Here is a 20,750-nt window from a genome sequence, read left to right on the forward strand (position 1 = left end):
TGTTGTTTATACTACTTCTCTCTCTCTCTCTCTCTCTCTCTCTCTCTCTCTCTCTCTCTCTCTCTCTCTCTCTCTCTCTCTCTCTCTCTCTCTCTCTCTCTCTCTCGCTCTCTTTCTCTCTCTCTCTCCTTCTTTTCTTCTGTCCCACCTATAACCCCTTCCTGTTTGCTGCTGTCTACTAGTAAATGAATGATCACAATGGGAGTATGTTTCCCATGTGATACATTAAAACTGTTCAGACCAATCGGACAATCGGACAAAAAAAAAAAAAAAAAAAAAAAAAGGATTTTGATCAGGCATCTGTGTGTGCAACTGTGGCCGCCGCTGACTGACGGTAGGACCCTAGAAGGATCCCCAGCCGCTTGAAGGCAGGCTGATACATGAAGCTTCAGGCTTGCCTGTTTTGTAAATATTGTAAAAAATGACTTTTCATGAGAGAATATGCAATGTTGCTTTAGCCTATTAAGGTGTTTACCGAGTGAACCTTTCACTCTAAATGTAACTTGTAGCGTTAAGCGCAACGTTCACGTTAGCATTAGCTTAAGCATGTTTACCACTCTCTTAAACTCTCACTTGTTTACATCTTATTGTGACGTCCTGGTGAGTTTTAATTTGTGCTGAAACAATTAATCAATTAACTCGAGTATTCGATTAGAAAAAAAGATTCAAATTTATTTGCTGCTTCGAGTATTCGTTTAATTAAAGTGGCGTTGTAATGGTAAATTTTGAAAGGGCTTGTATTAAGTTTTATTGATTTGGGTGGATACACTGCCCACTAGTTTGCCTCATTTCACATGGCTGAATCCAGCTGCTCCATGTTCAGACCAACATAAGCCACATTTTTGTTTGAGCCTTTTTGCTTTTTTTAATGCATTTGTTATTTAGTTTTTAGGTATATTTTACCGTTTTTGTAGGAATGTGTGTCTGAACCATTTGTTGAGTGCATTGGAAAAAAAAAAAGCGTTAGCGTTTTATAGCATTTAAGCTAGCGGACTTTTGCTATGTATGTTAGCTAATTGTTCTTTTGTTGTACATAGATCCTTATTTTTTTTTTTTTTCATACAGTTTGAGTCTCAGGTCAAGTATTTTAATTTTTCATGTTCTTTCTTTGTAATGAAATAAACCAAATTAGCTTGTTTCTTATTCGATTACTCGATTATTCAAACTAACTAGTTCATCGATTAATCGACTACTAAAATAATCGATAGCTGCAGGCCTAGTTTTAATTATAGGAAAATAATTTAATGTTCTTGTTGAGTGTGTATAATCATCAAAAGAAGTGCGGGGTTCGTTGGTTTGGTAGCACCAGAATGAATTAATCCTTTAATTCTCAGGCCATCGTTTTAAATTTGAAGCTGTTGAAACTATTAAAAAAAATGGCTTTATAATCTATGTGCTTAAAAAAAGTATACTAGCTTACAAAAATTTGGATATCTTTGGATATCGGCTGACATTTTTTTTTCAGATATCGGTCGACCTCTACTTCCTACACATTTTGGGTCACTTCTAAAGATTTTGGGGCTTTTTAAGGTCTGTGGATATAAACTCATTTTTCTATGTTTTGTTGGTACCGCATGTTTTTGGCAAAAACTGTTAACAACTGTTGTGCACCTTGATTTCCTGATTTTTTTTAAATATGTAAATTATGCGAATGGACCCAAAAATGTTGGATGAGATACTTTTTAAAATTTGAAAATTTCATATTTTATTTTATTTTATTTTAATCTAAAAACACTAAACCATAGGTGAAATGAAAAGAGAGCTTGTTTCGTGTTTCCAAGTTGGAACAGTGACAGACTTTTGACGTGCCTGTGATGTGTGGTGCACAGAAAAAGTGGACAGGAAAAAAAAGAATACTATATGTGGGAAGCTTTGCTTTGCAAACTATCACCACAATTTAAACAGTTCATAGGTCTTAAAACCTGCTTTATGACATGCCTTTGTTCAGCTATCACAAGGATAAAACAGAGCACTTTGTTCAGCCTCTTGATGAAGCCTGGTTACATAAATTCTGTTTTGAAGGGGTGGTCTACTCATGCAAATATTTGCAGCACACCCTATCTCCTTTTACTGTGGGCAGTGACAATGATAACATGATTCCTTTTTCCTCATTACCATAATGACTGGAGATGGAATCTAAAATGTTGCCAGTGCTGACTTGTGGTCAAGTGACAGCCACGACACTGAAGCGATAAAGGGAACCCCCCTTAAGACAGTAGACATAAAGAGAATTTTTATTCATGTTGGCAGAGTTTCATCAAGTTTCCGAATGGTACTTTCCAAGTAGTGTGGAGATGTACTAAAGACAGAAGAAAAATCAGGCTTCGCTGCACTTTACTTCTATTCCTTTCTCGTATAAATGTTTGCAACTGATTTATTGACTTCCTAGCCTCACTTGTTGCCCTGACCGAGGAGTAATAAAATTAAAAGCGCTTAATATAAAATAGTGCCGCAGAAGGCCAAAGCCTTTTTAATAAGGCTGCAAGAACTAATCGATTAAAATCATTAAAACTGATTATTAAATTAGTTACGAACTAATTTGATAATCGATTTTTGCTGGCAGCTATAAGTGTGTAATGTGAGGCTACGTGTGCATGTCAGTGATTAGAGCAAGAGAGAAAGAGTTCACTGTTGCAACTGCTGCTGTTGGGTTGCGGAACCAATAATGTTATGTTTTAATATTTTGTGTTGCTAGATCCAGTGTGCCTCCGTCAGAGGTGAGTAAATGAAGCCAACTGTATTGTTTGTATTGAGCGCTAAGCTAGTTAGCGATTATGCTAATCAGTGTCTTAAGTGTCCGTTTGTCTTGTGTTTTGGAGAAGCATATTAGCACTCGAGTTACTGTTAGATAGTAAAGTTGTCTCGTTTCTTTTTATAAAGAAACCACACACATAAACCCGTTCATATAACATCTTACAGTCTCTTTTCAACACAAACTCAAACCATACTCAAACTGTACATTGTCATACATGAGAGAGAGCTTTGAAATTGGATATGGATTGTATTTATGAACAACTGTTAGATAAAGAAAACTGATTAATCACACTCTGCCTCTTCCTTATTCAATTTTGTTGTTTAGTTTGTTTAAAGAAAATAAATGATTCATTGACACAATTTATATGAGCACTTTGCAGCACTTTTTATATTTGAATAAACATGACTTTTGTCTGATTTGGGTACTGACAAATTCTGTTTATGTTTTATACTCAGAACCTTTATTAAAAACTTTCAAGGGAACCTTGGACTTAAAGACTTGTAGGCTCTAATAAGCCACAATTGTTTTGTTTTACTAAAATATGTTATAAACACTTAAATATTGCCATTGCTTTAAAAATCTATAATATTTAGTTCATGTTTTGACCTTTGGAGGGCGTCATGTTTTATGCGTGCAATGGGCGCTCGGGTGATGACGTAGTTTGTCACTGTCACTCGACGAACACTACCAGTGTTCTGCAATTACTTGCTACGCGGCGAGATGTCCAACACATGCGCACATTGGTTAAAAGCGGCGAGTACTTACGATTTGTGTTTTTATTGAGTCTTTTCTTACCTTTCCATTGCCTCTAAATACTTTTTGAATGTTTCCCTCTCATACTTTCAAGCATTGTGTTATCTTGTGGTAACTTTGAAGCAGATTGTTGATCTGTTGACCACATTAGTCACGTAGCATATTTAAACCACCCTTATTTGATATTACTACGTTTAAGTATTTTCTTAAGGCATCTTTAATATGTTCTGTTTGTATGCATCTAAACAAAACAAGCTGAAAGAGCACAGTAGTACTTTGGGTATCAAATTCACCTCTTGTGGGACGTTTCGCCAGTGTAGCATATTTTGGCAGAACACCGTTTTTTTTCTTCTACTCTTGTCTCGTCTCATCCCATCTTTCCTGTTCATTTTGCTTTTGCTGCTAGTTTTGTGAAATGTCGACAGTGCTGTCACGCTCGACTGTACTATCATGCACATTAATGTTCTTCTCGGGTTCAAATTGAAAGGGTTGAATAGATGATATGTTTATGTCGCTAGAGTCATACTCTGGAAGGCCGGCAGCGTAACAATGTGACGTCACCGCCCTGCGACATCAGCAACAATGGCGACCTACTAATTAAAGTAATTTTGCAAGTTGTTTAAAAACGAAAACATCAAGAGGGGTTTCAATATTTATACTTTCAATATTATAACTCATAATAACATTTATCTTTTAAGAACTACTAAGTCTTTCTCTCCGTGGTTCCCTTTAAAAAGTTTTATGTACTTAAAACAGTACCGCTGTAGACTACAGTTAATTCAGGAAGCTGTAATAAAACATTTTTTAAGGAGATCCATATTGTTTTCATTATCACTTACAACATGCCTAAAACAACTTCAAGTTAAATTATAAAGGTAATTGAAAAAATGTGACATTTATCTGGTTAATCGTTTAATTATTCATTCGATTTATCATTTTTTTGTTCAAATTGTTAGTTGCAGCCCTTCTTTGTAACCCAACCTTATCACAATGTTTGCACACTGAGGCAATTGAAATTCACTGTTAAAAATAAATGAATGAAGTGAATCTGGTCTGGGAATTACCCTGTGTCACTATGGCCAACACCACCCTCATATGCACACACTTTAGTGTGTTCAGGAGCCCTACTTACTGCGTGCCCTGACATGTATTATGTGGTTTTCAAAGGGGAAGCCTTCACTTTTGTGTTTGGCAGTACAGTTGTAGGTGTTATTTTTTTTCTTAAGATAATTGAAGTTATAGAGTGCTGCAACTTTTGACTCAATACACACACTCACACACAACAGTGATGCCTGTTCTTAGTCAAGTGGCACGCTCAACCCTTCTGACATCTGGTCACTGAAACCTCTGGAGGTTTCTATTTGTATGTGTATGTGAGTGCAATTTACTATTCCGACTATTTTGAGTTGTGTTTGGAGTATCTACATAAGTCAAGACATTCATGTGCTCAATCAGGAAAGACTAAGATCAACAGCTTTATTATTAGCGTTCAAGTCAGATAAAAGTTTTCTCATGTAGAAGGATGCTGAACATTGCAGCAAAGTTCCTTAAGTTCATGGTTTTGGTTTAACATTATGTGGACCAAGCTAAAAGCTGTCTTGTTATGATCATTTCTGGTTAGTGATTGTGTCACTTGTTGTGGAGTGACAGACCATGGACTTCATAATGATATTGATGAGTCAGATTCCACCTTCACTGCGCCACGCCTTCAAGTAAGGGGGCCATCCTACAATCCGCTTCAGTTATTCGCAGTCGGTCGCAGTGACGCAGCGATCCAACGCCGGATTTAGGTTGAAATAGTACAAAAGCTGTACCGCATACAAACAGGAAGGATTGTCTCAGGAGTGATTTGTTCGAGGATTCGAACAGGCCACCACATTGTCTAAGAGACTAGCGTCATTCTTCAACATATTTACGTAAAATAAATGCTAACTGTCCGTTTTTTTGCTGTTTTAATAAAGAATCAAGACTGTTTTACGTTCATATCTGCAAAGAATTTGGGGATTTAAGCATTTATTCACATGAATTTTCAACGTAAAAAGCTCTTTGTTGTAAGTCTGCTGCCCCATTGACTAGCATCGTACTTCAACATATTTACGTAAAATAAATGCTAACTGCATGTATTTTTGTTTGCTTTTAACCAAGAATCGATACTGTTTTACGTCATATCTATAAAGAATTCAGGGATTTAAGCATTTATTCACAAGAATTTTCACCGGAAAAGCTGTTTACCTTAGGCGGCCGCCAAATTGACTAACATACGAGCATTGTACTTTGACATATTTATGTAAAATATAAATGCTAAGTCCATGTTTTTTTTTTTTTTTTTGCTTTTGACCAAGAATAGAGACTGTTTTACGTCCATATCTATAAAGAATTCAGGGATTTAAGCATTTATTCACAAGAATTTTCGATGAATAAAGCTCTTTGTCCGTGATTCCACTCGGTCAGCTTTGACGGCTACGCCAACAATGCAGGGCCCCTATTAATCAGCCCCGCGCCCCATATCCCGTCAATATCATTATGAAGTCGATGGACAAACGTGACGCACTTTCATGAAATTAGCATTGGATTTAGTGCTTCTCAAAGAGCATGTAGCAATGTGAGTGTGAGTTGCTGTCTGTAAATGACCCTAAAGTAAGCTATAACATGTTTTACTTGCCTACAACTCCAAGCCAACTCAAAGTTAAAATTGGATGGATGGTCACTGAGTGATTTGTGAACTGGGCCCTTCAGTTAAACTTTAGCTTCATACTCACAGCAAAAAGATTGATTTTGGGACTTTTCCAAACTGAAAAAGTATAGTTGAGGATTGGCCTGATGGCAAACAAACTGTAGCAAATTATTACGGAATATTTTACAGGTCTGTTTCCTTAACAAGCTGCCTTCTCTCTCAGTTTCTTCTCGCTTGAGTCAAACAGACCAACGTGTCAGTGTGTTGTTCTTAGTGTGTTGTATGTGTCTCTCCTTCGGGACTATCACATCTTTATCATGTTCTATTTTGTATTTATAATGTGTCAAATTGAAGTACGGTAAATTTAAACAAAAACATTGAGCTAATTTAAAGTTACCATGTAAATATGGCGTGTCAGCCATGTTTCGTTTTTCTTAGTAAACAACTATGGGGCGCCGTTTGTAAATCAGCACATGCTCAAAATTACGACAATATTTTCTCACATTTAGCGCCACACAGTGTTTAAAACGTGGTGTGAAATTTTTAGAGTCACTTTTTTTTTTTGCACATTTACATTATTTAGCAACTTAAATATTTATTTTTAAATAAGTAGTTTTGGACCTGATTGTTTAAATCCAGAACTAAATATTTAATTTAAATCTTAAATTTATATCCTAAATGCTTAATCTGGAAACGGTTGGAACTAAATATTTAGCTTAATATGCAAATTCACATGACTGGAGACCGGAAGTAACAAAATAAAAGGTGGATCACACAAAATACTCTTCAAATAGTTTCTCCTAAATATGTATTTTACCTATATATTGTTATTATCACAATGACTCATGTCCAAGAGCAGACTGCCACCGTTGAGTAGGTTTTATTCATTTTCAAGCAAAGTAAACAGACAGTCTGAGCTGCTCCACAAGCTTTTATTTTGTTACTTCCTGTCTCCAGTCATGTGAATTTGCATATTAAGCTTAATATTTACTTCCGACCGTTTCCTGATTTAACATTTAGGATATAAGTTTAAGATTTAAATTAAATATTTATTTCTGGATTTAAACAATCAGATCCAAAACTTCTTATTTAAAAATACATATTTAAGTTGCTAAATAATAATAATAAAATAAAATAAAAAAAGAGTGACTCTAAAAATTTCACACCACTTTAAACACTGTGTGGCGCTAAATGTGAGAAAATGTTGTCGTAATTTTGAGCATGTGCTGCTTTACAAACGGCACACCATAAACAACACCAACCAGCGCCACTCACGCTTTAAGATGTTGTCTCAGTTCATTGATAATGGGATTATTAGAATCACTAGTACTTCCCTGCTCGGAAGGGGTATTTATTTTTAAGTATATTTCACTTGAAACGCCGCAATTGAAGATAAAATGCTTGTGAAGTCGATACTGTTCAGCTTCAGTTGGTTTCCGAGAAATCCCACAGGGTCTCTTGGTGGCTTTTAAGGGACGTGCTGGGCAAATGAGGAAGAACTTTGTTTTTAGATCTGTCAGTTTTTTTCTGCTGTTTACTTATACACACATATAGTATAATGCACAAGAAATATTGAAGATAGTGTAGGCAGGTGCCTGTCATTATTTCTTGTTTGAGTTTACACCACCTGCAGCCTCCTCTTCTTGAGGTGATGACAGCAGGTTTGGTGAAGAGAGGGAGAGGAGGACAAAAGGAAGGAAGAGTGATGGGGGAGGAGCTGTAAGAAGATACATCGGGCACAGATCGCTTATAAGAGGTGGCTGTGCCTCTTAACGCATCAGCAACGCATGCATACGTCGCGGATGCTATCCATCAGATGGACTATCTATCTTGAGATAATATCGACTTTGCGTACGAGATCCCTGCAAGACACTGAATGAGATCACCATCTACATTCCATACAAACTAGGCCCGAGCACATATTTTTTCATCTGATCCACCTGAATTTTGAGTACCTGCCGATACCGATAGCTCCAAAATGTATTGGGGGGGGGGGGCACATCCAAATGTCAATTTGAATTAGCTGTCCTAACATTATAGCCATATAGAAGAGTTACAAGTACAACAGTGGTTTCAAATAAAGTGAAAACACTAGTCCAGGGTAGGGATGGGAATTGATAGGATTTTTACGATTCCGATTCCATTATCGATATTGCTTAACGATTCGATTCTTTATCGATTCTCTTATCGATTCTAATTTGGGGAAAAAGAACAAACGTTTTGATTGGCATCGAGTTTGTTTAATCAGAAGTCACAACCTTACAAACTCACAACGAGATCAAAAGAGGCCCAAAGCCTCAATGTTAACTGTGGCATTAAGTGGCAAATACACAAGAATGTGTAACATTTTACTGAAACATTTATCTAATAGAAATAAAAAATATTGGTATATATTGGCAGATAGGTTTTTGCTCTGCCTTTGGCAATATGTGTTAGAGCAGGGGTCCCCAAACTTTTTCCTGTGAGGGCCACATAACTTTTCCCTTCTCTGATGAGGGGCCAGGGTCAGTTTGTTACAGAAAAAGTGTGACAATTGCAGAAGTGCATAAATGTAAAAAAATATTATTTTTCAGAAAGCCACAATCAAATAACCCTTTCTGGATTCTTTATAATAATAATAATAATTAATAATAAAAACACCATTAATTAAATAGATAATAACCAAATAACCCTCTCTGAATTCTTCAAGGAAAAGGCCAGAAAATAAATAACACGATTGAGAAAAAAAAAAAAAAAAAATTCAAAATGGCCGGACCAAATGTGGAGGCGGGGCGTATTTGGGCCGCGGGCCGCAGTTTGAGGACTACTGGAGCGCTCATACACCCAAAGAAGAAATGCCGCATCCAAGTGAGTGAGAGAGGGAAACACTTCTACGAGCCTACGTTCTTTGTTAATGTTAATATCTACAGAGGCAACGCCTGTATGTATCATCTTTTGTGTTGTTGTTGTTGTGTTTCCACTCGCGATCGGACACTTAAATCCAGTTGTGTAGTGGTTTGAACGATGTGCTAATGCTAGCGAACGAATGCTAACCATACTGTTATTAGCAGCTAATCATCGCTGATTTACGTTGATGCAAACCTGTTTGTTATTGGGGACGAAATTGATTTGTTTCATTTCTATTCTTAGTTTCACTCTTCAAGTGATGGTTGAATAAAGTCAGCAAATTATACCAACGTCTTCTGCATCGTCATTTGGGAGTTTAGCTAGCTGCATAGCCGGGACTTTTTTTTTTTTTTTATAGCCGGGACTTTTTTTTTTATAGCCAGGACTGAGCCTTAGCCTCTCTGTGAGGACAGCGCAATCGTATTCCCTCCCGATGCAGTTATCTCCACCTTGCAATGACTGCAAGTCGCTTTGTTGTAATTTTTCCTCGTGAAGTGAAGACACACTTTCGAGCGTTTGAACCTGCGTGCTGTCATTGTTATATTTATGGCTGCAATGCTCGTGCTTACCCGTCGTAACCTTTCATTTTCACACTCTTTCCTGGTGAAGTGTAGTCAAACTTTGGAGCGAGTGGTTCTTGGCGCCATGCTAGTTTGATGCGTCTGGACAACAACACACGTCACGACGCAATACGCGTCTTTAGGAATCGTTAAAGGGATCGTTAAGGCTTTTTCATTGTGATGTCAAGGCCTCCAAACACTCGGAACCGGTTCCGAATTGGAATCGGATTTCGATTCCCATCCCTAGTCCAGGGTTCCACTTCTTCATTTTATATAATTGTAGAGCTTCCTGCATCACAGGAGATCTTAGTGTACACTGTGCAGTGGGAAGTTTCAGTCACAATATTTGTGTTTTCATCCCAAGTCAATTTAACACAATCTGCCCATGTAAACGTTTTGAATACTTTTAAGACTTTCAGTGTGCACAGGTGGAGAAAATTAGTTGTTTAGGGAAGAGTGCAACCTGCATAGTAACTCCTACAGCAGCACATCCTGCATTATATTCAAGGTGCACTGTTGTGGTGAAGATGCAATAGTCTGAGTCACTCTTTGTTGTAATTCTTTCAGATTAAAGATGATATCTTCTGTAGTTTGCGGGACAACTTTAAAATATGTTAAGGTAAACTGCTGATTAAGGGCGCTTTCACACTAGACCAAGAGGACCAGGGTCCGATTGGAGAGATACCTTGCAAAAACACTTGCAAATGAGTTGTTGAAAAGGTTCAGCATTCACACTGCGCCAACCAAACTTTCCAAGTAACATCACGTGGATGAAAGGCACTATTTGATTGGACAAATAGAAGAGGAAATACCTCCCACCTGGGAGGGGAGGGAGCGTGATGTTGTCACACTGCACGTTATGTAGCATAGCATAGCATAGCATAGCATAGGGTGACCATATTTTGATTTCCAAAAAAGAGGACACTCGGCTCGGCCTCGAGAAATTTGAATTTTGCTCGAAGTTCACTCAAAGATGCCTCTATCACTTTAAATATGTTTAAAGTGTGCCTCCTCCGTATGGACAGAAATTTAAATATATATATATATATATATATATATATATATATATATATATATATATATATATATATATATATATATATATATATTGCCATATACTGGTATATTATATACTATATGCAAATAAGTTTTTACTCAACAGGCTTTATTCTTACAAAAACATAATCAAACAATAAAAACGCAAAAAAAAAAAACAAAAAAAAACAAATGAAATAATCACAAAAAAAATATCATGCAGACCCGTGGAAATATAGTACAGTCAATACAGACACACAGTAGGCTATGTGCCACATAAACATTTTTATAAATTACTATCCCGACAATTGTCATTGAGAAATTGTTATTCCCACTCAAATTTGTTCTCATTCAATGTTTTAGATTGCACGCAAACAATAACCAAAATATACTGCCTAACTATTTAACCAGCATGTTTTCAAACGCAGCAGTTCAAAACTACGTTTCCCAGAATGCCTAGCGCGGTTTAGCTCACTGATAGCTACCCTATTAGCGAGTGCCGGGAGACGAGGCAAAATCAAACTTTGCTATAAAAGTTTCCAATCATCGGCAGCACAACGATGCGACACCAAACGGGATTTTACAAATCAAGCCAGTACAAAGCTCCGACAGAAGTCATCAGTTGCCTTTATATAAGTTTTTATCGTAAAAAAACTCTTAACAACTGGGCAGGCGCTCCTACTTAGAATACAATACAACATTCAACCAAATACACAAACGCAGAACAATTAATACAAGACTAATACAGCATACTGCATCTCTTTATACACGTATAACCCAATATAAAACAGAAGACACATGAGCGACATTAACAGGAGATAAACTTACAGAAAGGTGTGCGGAGCACTATAAATGTCTCTTAGAACTACTCATTATTGTAGTCTGGAACTGCCTGTTGTCTTGCCAAACCGTCAACCCAGTAGATGGCGGTAATGCCCCATAATACAAGGGGTTAACTGTAATCTTCTCCAGCACCTACTAGTTGGAGCCACGTCAACGCAGGCAAGCGCTGACCCCCAGCGGCCGGAGGGATTCTCTTCAAATTGGTCCCGTGAAAAATCATAAAAAACGGATATTTTCATGAATTTATAAAACCCGGCCGGATGATGAGGACACGACGGAAAGGTGGACATGTCCGGGCAAAAGATGACGTTTGGTCACCCTAGCATAGCATAGCATAGCATAGCATAGCATAGCATAGCATAGCATAGCATAGCATAGCAAGTCACCGCTGGCCGCGCCTTCCCGACTAGGGTTGGGCATTGTTTGAAATTGAACGATTCCGATTCTTTTAAGAGGCAGGGTAAAAAAACAATACAAAAAAAACAAGAGGCAGGGTCAAAAAATCTAAAGTTTAAAAATTCATTAGTTTATATTAATGTCTAAACTTCTGGATGATTTTTTAAATTATATGAATTTAAAATGAATAATGATTTATTATTATTATTTGATTATTTATTATTTCTATTATTGTTTATTATTAATACGATTAACGGTAATATGAAATTTATGAATTATTTGAACTTCTCACAGGGCTATTTTTAACTTGAATATAAATATTAGTCCACAGGAGTGCACTTTCACAAAGATGTTTATTTTTCAAAAGGCCACGGTAAAACATTTACACATATTCTTTTGCCCTACATGTACCTGAGCTGGGAGCTACGATAATCAATAGAAGAATTTATACTAATGCTTCTATTGATTGTAATTTGAAGATCTTTTAATACTGTTGATTTTAACAGAGGCGTCTACTGCTTTAAGATGGCGGCTGTTTGCTAACGCCAGGGAGTCTGTCATTTCGCATCTAGTTCTATATACATGATATTGACCATAGCCCGATCTAATAATATGACTTATTTTCATGCTATTTTCCATCCATCCATCTTATCTGGGGTTGGATTGCGGGAACAGCAGCAGAACAAGTAATTTATTGTTTTATTTTACTTACTTTTCGACTGGTTAGAGGACTGGCGCGTCACTCAGCTATGCTACTCGGCACTTGTATTCCATGAAGCCGGAGGTGTTTAATCATACTGGTCGTGCAGCCACCTTTGCATGATGTTGCACTGAGCTGACTGTTCTTTTTTTTTTTTTTTTTTTTTTTGTAAAGCTTAGCCAAACTTTTGAGGGCCGCCGCACCGTGTCCATGGTTGTAATCAAGTTGCAGTGCACAAACACGCACTTCTTGACTTCTTGTGGCTTCTTCTTTGTGGTTTTCGGCAGCAATTTTTTTCCGCTCGGCGGTCAGGGTGGGCATCGAAACATGGAATCGCAATTTAAAAATTTGAATGGTTCCGGGACCATCGGAGTCTTAGAACTGGGTCCCATCGGTGCTCGATGCCCAACCTTACTCCCGACTCAATGCCGAGCGAACTGGAGTATATAAAAAATGCTTAGGGGAAAATTAAATCACGAAAGGGGACCGTGTGGTACCCCAAGTCACACAGGCACGTAATCGCTCCAACCTTTGTGACTTTTTGGACTGTCAAATTGCCGTCCCAAGGGGCTCCGCCTGTCTATGCCACTATCACTCTCACAGGGTACATTCAGCAACAGCATGCAAAAAACGACCTGCCACAGTAGAACCTGATTCTGTGTATCAAATGCAACTGCTTAGCGCATCACAAGAACATTTGTCCATGGCTAATCATCTGTCTTCTTGCCGTTGTTGATTTTGAATAACGTGCACGCTATACTTTAGCTTCCAAGGATGCCCTGCATGTACCTAGAGCTGTGATGCTCCAGACTGTGACGCTGCACATAAAGTAGCAAAAGCAGACCCTGCTCCAGTTGCATTCACAGGCGAAGCAGGGTGCGCTTAAAAAGGACCGAGGCCAACGATTTTTGAGCGGACCATGGTTCGTTTGTTTGGTCCGAACTAGAGTTTGGATGCACGTTCACATTTACAAAATGAAGCGGACTATCCGAGAAAAAGAACTCTAGTCCTCTAGTACGAAAAGAAATTAACTAAAACACCCTAAGATGAAGGGTTCGGACTTTGTCAGCATTTTCTCAATAGGTCAACAACTTTTCCGTAGAATTCTTTTATGAATTAACATTCAATTGTAGTCTGTCGTGGAGGAATTTGTAACATGAGGAGGATAAAGAGTTTTGTGAAGAGTGACAGGTCTGAGCGTGATTTTTGAATCTGAGGAGTCAAGGCAACAAGTACAATTTTCTGTTATCTTTTCTTTAACCTCACATAGCCATAACATACACAACTGAGTCATTGTGATCTGACTGTAACTGTAGATGTGGCTTTTTACAATGTTGGGATTCAGGACTTTCTTTTGCAGAAAATAAAATCAACAAGTCCGAATAAATTGAGAGAATGTCTGCGGGTGCTATCTTTGTGTTTGTCGCTATTTTGTTTTTGGTTTTTTTGTGTTGTGGTGCTGACTTTGTGTGGGTGTGTTTGCATGTTACGGCCTTTGTGTGCGTGTGTGTCGAAAGGGTTGTTTGTCAATGATTGTCAACGTGTGTGCATTTTTGAGTGTGTGTGGGTTCCCACAACCTTGCACCCATGCAGACATGCTAGCTCGTTAGCGACTTCTCACTCCTCGTTTCCAGAAATGGAGGTGGCATCTAGGTGGTAATATCTGATGATGAACCTCTTCCCAGTGTATAATAACGGTCACTGTTGGAAACAACCATATCAGGGGACATAACATGGAATTAATATGTACACAGTGAATAATGCTTTCTATGGCTCACTCACTGTCACCCCAAAACATTCCACAAAGAATAGGTAAATAGTCTCCTCTCTGTTATCAGATTTTATTATCAGAATCATCCAGTACTTAAAAAAGCTAAAATCATGATCGGAAATCAGGCCGATCGCACCATTTTTCAGGATCGGAATTGGGTGAAAATGATCAGGATTTTAATTAAAAAAACATATTTATGTTTTGCTGCAGCTCTCACCCTCCCTCCTGCTAAACAGTGCATCCAAACTGTCCAGCTTACGTTTGGTACTTAAAGTTAATGATGATTGACGGGTTTGTAGCTTTGATCTTGCCAAAGGAGCTTGGTAGCCCTACGATCAAAGGCAAAAATCTGTCAATCATCGTTAAACTTGCGTAAGTGTGCGGTGGCAACTCATTGTGCAAGTGAGAGGCTGTTCTCTGCAGCGTGAGCATCAAAGAGTGGAGTGGGCTCACTCAATGAAGCATGTAATAAAGACAACATTTTTTCTACGTTATTCTTGTTTAAAAATTCACATTATGAAGGCGGCACGATGGGACAGTAACATGTTTGGAACTTGTGTTCCAAAAACATATACTACTATATACAGTGAGGAGAACAAGTATTTGATACACTGCCAATGGGCAAACCCATTGGCAGTGTATCAAATACTTGTTCTCCTCACTGTATATATACTTTTGTCGGTATTGGATCGGGACTCGGTATCGGCAGATTCTCAAAATCAGGTGACTCGAACTCGGGTGCAAAAATATGCTATCGGGAGATCCCTAATAAATGCTTTACAAATACTACAACTAACTAACTATTTCTAGTACTACCACTACTACTATATTTGTTCATTCGATCCTCCCAGTCAAAACGCCTGTGAGTTAGCATACACACTATTCTAGCAGACCATGTTGGTATAGTTGAAAATTTTGGTAGTAACCTGCTACTTCCTTTATCACACATCGACATCTTTTGAAAAAGATATATCGATTCTTGGCAGCAGCATATTGATAACCTATTGGGATACAAAGTATCACAATATATAACCATCTCAATATATTGTCACACACCTAACTTACAGCATATAGCACCTTCTTGATACTCAAAGCCACATACTGTAGGCAAGAGTGAGGAGCTGAGTGGGAGGAAGCTATATTTTCTTTTCAAGTGACTGTGTGACTGATTTCTCAGTAAATGGCTGTTAATGCTGTGATGGTTTCGGTGATCTATTATTAGCAGTTTAGGCTCAAGCTGATGGAATTCACCTGCGCCCCAGTCTCACTTCCCTGTCGCCTACTAAATGAATTACTGCCTCTCCTCTCCAGGTGCATGAGAATGAATGTGTGTGAGGATTGCCATTTATCGGATCCATCGTTCAGAAATTGCCTATTGATCCAACTAGACCTGCTGAAGTAAATTTGCCCCAACATTTACAGTGTATCACAGAAGTGAGTACACCCCTCGTTTTTCTGCAGATATTTAAGTATACCTTTTAATGGGATAAGACTGACAAAAGGACACTTTGAAACAATGAAAAGTAGTCTGTGTGCAGCTTACATAATTAAGTTAATTTATTTTCCCCTCAAAATAACTCAAAATATAGCCATTAACATCTAAACCCCTGGCAACAAAAGTGAGTACACCCTTATGAAAAGACTTACATTCCTAAATGTCCAAATTGAGTACTGCTTGTCATTTTCCCTCCAGAATGTCACGTGACTCGTTACAGGAGTGCTGCCAACATTGCTGCAGGGATTGAAGAGGTGGGGGGTCAGCCTGTTAGTACTCAGACCATACGCCACACTCTACATCAAATTGGTGTGCATGGCTGTCACCCCAGGAGGAAGCGTCTTCTGAAGACGGTACACAAGAAACCTCACCTGTCTCATCAGACCATAGGACATGGTTCCAGTAATCCATGTGCTTTGTTGACATGTCTTCAGCAAACTGTTTGTGGGCTTTCTTGTGTACCATCTGCAGAAGAGGCTTCCTCCTGGGGTGACAGCCATGACACCATTTTGATGTAGAGTGCGGTGTATGGTCTGAGCACTAACAGGCTGACCCCCCCCCACCTTTTCAGTCTCTGCAGCAATGCTGAAAGCACTCCTGTAATAAGTCACATGACATTTTGGAGGGAAAATGACAAGCAATACCTAATTTGGATATTTAGGAATGTACCTTTTTTCATAGGGGTGTACTCACTTTTGTTGCTAGGGATTTAGATATTAATGGCTATATTATTTTGAGTTATTTTGAGGAGAAAAAAAAATTATTATATAAGTTACACGCAGACTACTTTTCATTGTGTCAAAGTGTCATTTTGTCAGTGTTGTCCCATGAAAAGATATACTTAAATATCTGCAGAAATATGAGGGGCGTACTCACTTTGTGATACACTGTACACAGACAGAGTCTTAAACTTGTGTATCACCGTTAAGTAAAATTCATGGGGAACACCTTGGTTTGTTTTCTTGTGCAACCATTGTGACATGTAGTAGATGTAGCAGCAGATTGTGAAATGGGCCATGCAGCACAGTAGCACTGTATCAAGCATCACTAAACTGATCATAGATATAATGGAAACAGTTGCCGGTTTGATTCAAATAGTGATTTAAAACTAAAACATAAGGAATGCCTCGTATTTTAAAATGTTTGTCAATAGTAAATTATTTGAAAGAAATGTTGTCGTACTTAAACCAAATGCATGTGTCATGCCATATCTTTTAACCAGAGGTGTGTAGTAACGCATTACATTTACTCCATTACATTAATTGAGTAACTTTTTGAGAAAAATGTACTCCTAAGAGTAGTTTTACTAAGCCATACTTTTTACTTCTACTTCAGTAGATTTGTGAAGAAGAAACGCTACTATTACTCCGCTACTTTGGGCTACAATAGTAGTTACTTTTTCCCTCTTTATTCTACATGTTAGATTTGTTTTTTTGCCAGCTATGCCAACAGTAGCGTTACCAGGTTCACCAATGAGACGTGGCAACAATAATCACATGACTCCATTATTGGGGGTGCACGATATCCATTTTTTGAAACCGAAACCGATATCGATAACTTCCTGCTCCTCAAGGCCGATACCGATACGATAACCGATAATATATATATATATGTATGTATATATAATTTTTCAATGTATATTCACCTGAGTTTTTGAACACCTGTAGGTCAAAAATACCAGTGGTTGATTCAGCTTAGATTTGCCTTCGACCGAACCAGAATTTTCAGGATGACATGAACATTACTATAATGAAAAAAACAAAGACAGTAACAAAACTTTGCATACTGGAAAAACAGGAGTGGAAACAAACGCACAAATCCCAATCCGACACGGTGCCAAAAATATTATTAATCGGGCCGATAATATATTATGTTATCGGATTTATTGGGATGATGTCATAATTATCGTGCGCCTCTATCCATTATACTAATCAAGCCCCTTTCACACGTACCTAAACACCGTTAAAATCCCGGGATTTAAACGGGTAGCTCTTGTGACTCACAGCAATTTCCCGGGTCGACTGACACGGAGATGACGCGGACATTTTCCGAGTCGTGTCTTAGTATAGTGTCCGGGACTTCCCCGGGTAGCGGTATGTGTAAAAGCAGACGTTAAATTACCGGGTCAAGCGCAATGGCTGATGACGTAAATATCATAGCAGTCTGATCGGCATTTTCTCTTTCTTCGCAGTAAGACAAAAAAGCGGTAAACAAACATCGCAATTATCAACATGGCAAACTGGAAATAGCAAAATTAAACTTAAAACATAACAAAATTAAATTGCTACTGGATCTTAGAGCAGAGGAAGAGAGTCCATCTTTGGAAATGTGTGGTTTATTTTGTTGCTGATTGTCGACCAAAAATGACATAATGTCTGGGTTATAAAATCGCACCAGCCTCCCTCCCCGCACAGAGAACACCGAGTCGGCAACACGGGACAAGTCCAACCCGCGGTATTCCCCGGATTTCTCCATGTGTGAAAGCAATGACACGAGTAAAACCCTTGTCACCTTACACGGGAATCTACCGGTATATAAGTCTGAAAGGGGCTTCAGACTCAAGCTTGCCAATCTATGATCACGCTGGCCTTTTAAATCACATGGTGTCTTTAACACACACTAAAAAATTAAGTATTTGACATAGAGTACTTTAAATCCTTCTCCCAGTTTTTATTTGGCACCGACTGGCCACGGAAAAATATGATCATTTTAATTTCATAATAGGAACTATGAAGGAACTTTCACTATCAACTATTCAAACAGAGAACTATTTTCTCGACTAGAGGGCACTCATGCTCTTTGGGCAAATGATGCCTCAGCTCTGTTGATTTTTTTTTCTCTCGCCGTTTATTTTATTATTATTTTTTAAAATTTATTTGGCTTAATATGGTTGTGCAACAGGTTGTAGTGCAGTATAATAATAACAGTTAATATAGATGACTTTGTGCTGAGAAAAAAATATAATTGTTTTTTTTTAAAAAATCAAACATCATCAGCAGTTACTCACAATGTTACTCATTACTTGAGTGTTATTTTTTTTTTTTTCCCACCAAATACTTTTCTACTTGTACTTGAGTACATTTTTTTTGTATGACTACTTTTACTTTTACTTGAGTAGTATTATTTTGAAGTAACGCTACTCTTACTTGAGTACAATTTTTTTGCCTGGTACACCAGACTCACCGCTGTTCCAGCTATTGAGTCTGGCCACCATTCAGCAAATAGAATTTCCAGGGCGGAGCAAGCCACAGCAAACAGACAGCGGAGTGGACCAATCAGCGACGGGCAGACGTGACGTTAGTAAAACGACGAGGGCAGGACGAGGGACTTGCGCGCGAAAGTAAACATACGAGGAGAGCGGAGTTTATTCAACATGGCTAGTGCGAGACAGACTGTTGTCAATGACTCGTGTCGATGTGTTTTTGGTAATTTAAAACTGATTTTACCGTGGATTGGAACATATTCTCGGCTCTCCTGTTCACCATCTGTGTTGTTGTGGAGACGACTTCCGACGCGCAAGAGTGACGTTGCTCGTTCAGAACACGTCACGCAAATAAACGAAACCAATTTGTCGATTGATTTTGTACCTGCTCGAGATGCCGTTACCGGGCTGGTTCCCAGACTTTTCTCTCAAGTGTTTGAAAATACAGCGAGAACAGTCTGGCCGTGCCAGGCAAACAATTTTTGGCTGCTCTACCTACCACTACTTTTAACCAAAAATCCCAAAATAGCATATGGTTTCCATTTATTAACAAAATTTAGGTTTACCGGTTTAGAGGAAAAATTTTAAATACTGTAATAAGGTAATCTGTTTTTTTCCATTTTGCTTTCCTTGGTAATCAAGAGCAGATGTCCAGGTACAGCTTTCTGAGCTTGTTTAATGCAGCCCAACAGTTTGCAGATTTACTTTCTGCACTTGTTGAAAGGCCACATCTCCTCATCCAACCCCTGGACTTTCTCTAGTTTGTGAAAATGTCTCTACTCCTCTCTGGTGGTATGATTAAGCCTTACTTATCCTTCTGTTTGCACTACCTTGGAGCTGGCAGGTGTCTGTGAGATAGAGTTTTACAAAATCAACATATACAAAAACTCCTTAGAGAGAGAGAAGCCTTAATTGAATTGTCAAACAAAACTTAGCTAGAGACGAGGACACTAGAACTCTCTCGCTCACTCTCTCTCTGCCTTGCAGTTCAGTCTCTTGATGCCACTTAATAACATAATTAATTGTTATATTAACTAATCACTCTACAAATGAACATACTAAACATATCGTTGATGTTAAAATTAATAAAGAAAACTGATTAGCACATCAACTATAACACAAGTCTTTCAAAGTATAATCAGGGTCCTTTAGCTTAGGAGTCATTTAAAACTTGCTGTGTTTTTGGTTCAGGTTCTCTTTTACTAGCTATTAAGTTGCTGCTAATGTTGTGACCTGCACTGAACGTTTCTAAGTCCCGTATTTTCCACACTATAAGGCGCATTGGAGTATAAGACGTACCTTCAATAAATGGCCTATTTTAAAACCGTTTTCATACATAGGGTGCATCGCATTATAAGGCACAGTAGTAGTAATAGTGGTTGGGGTTGTGTTAGACATCCACTAGATGGTGCTTCGCTAATGGGTATGTCACGCCATGATTAACCAATAGGAGTGGGAACCTCAGGGCACCTCACGATACGATACGATTCGCGATACAAGGCTCACGATAACGATTATATCACGATACAGCGATTATCGATATATTGGTCAGAAATTGGATACATGACATTCTACGATACAACTATTGAAACGGAAAAAAAAAAAAAAAAAGATTTAAAAATAGAAAAAATACTGTTTAAGTCATTTATTAAACAGTGACACCTTTTCTGCGCAACATTG

At 38.1% G+C, this 20,750-nt stretch overlaps 1 protein-coding gene across 4 annotated transcripts in view; it reads left to right on the forward strand.

Annotated features, from left to right (window-relative positions):
• LOC130905156 (transcription factor 4-like) overlaps window positions 1-20,750 on the forward strand; it is a 356,325-nt gene that overhangs the window by 39,237 nt on the left and 296,338 nt on the right. The window lies entirely within an intron of this gene.

Source organism: Corythoichthys intestinalis, chromosome 17, assembly GCF_030265065.1.
Source record: "Corythoichthys intestinalis isolate RoL2023-P3 chromosome 17, ASM3026506v1, whole genome shotgun sequence".
NCBI classification, from domain to species: domain Eukaryota; kingdom Metazoa; phylum Chordata; class Actinopteri; order Syngnathiformes; family Syngnathidae; genus Corythoichthys; species Corythoichthys intestinalis.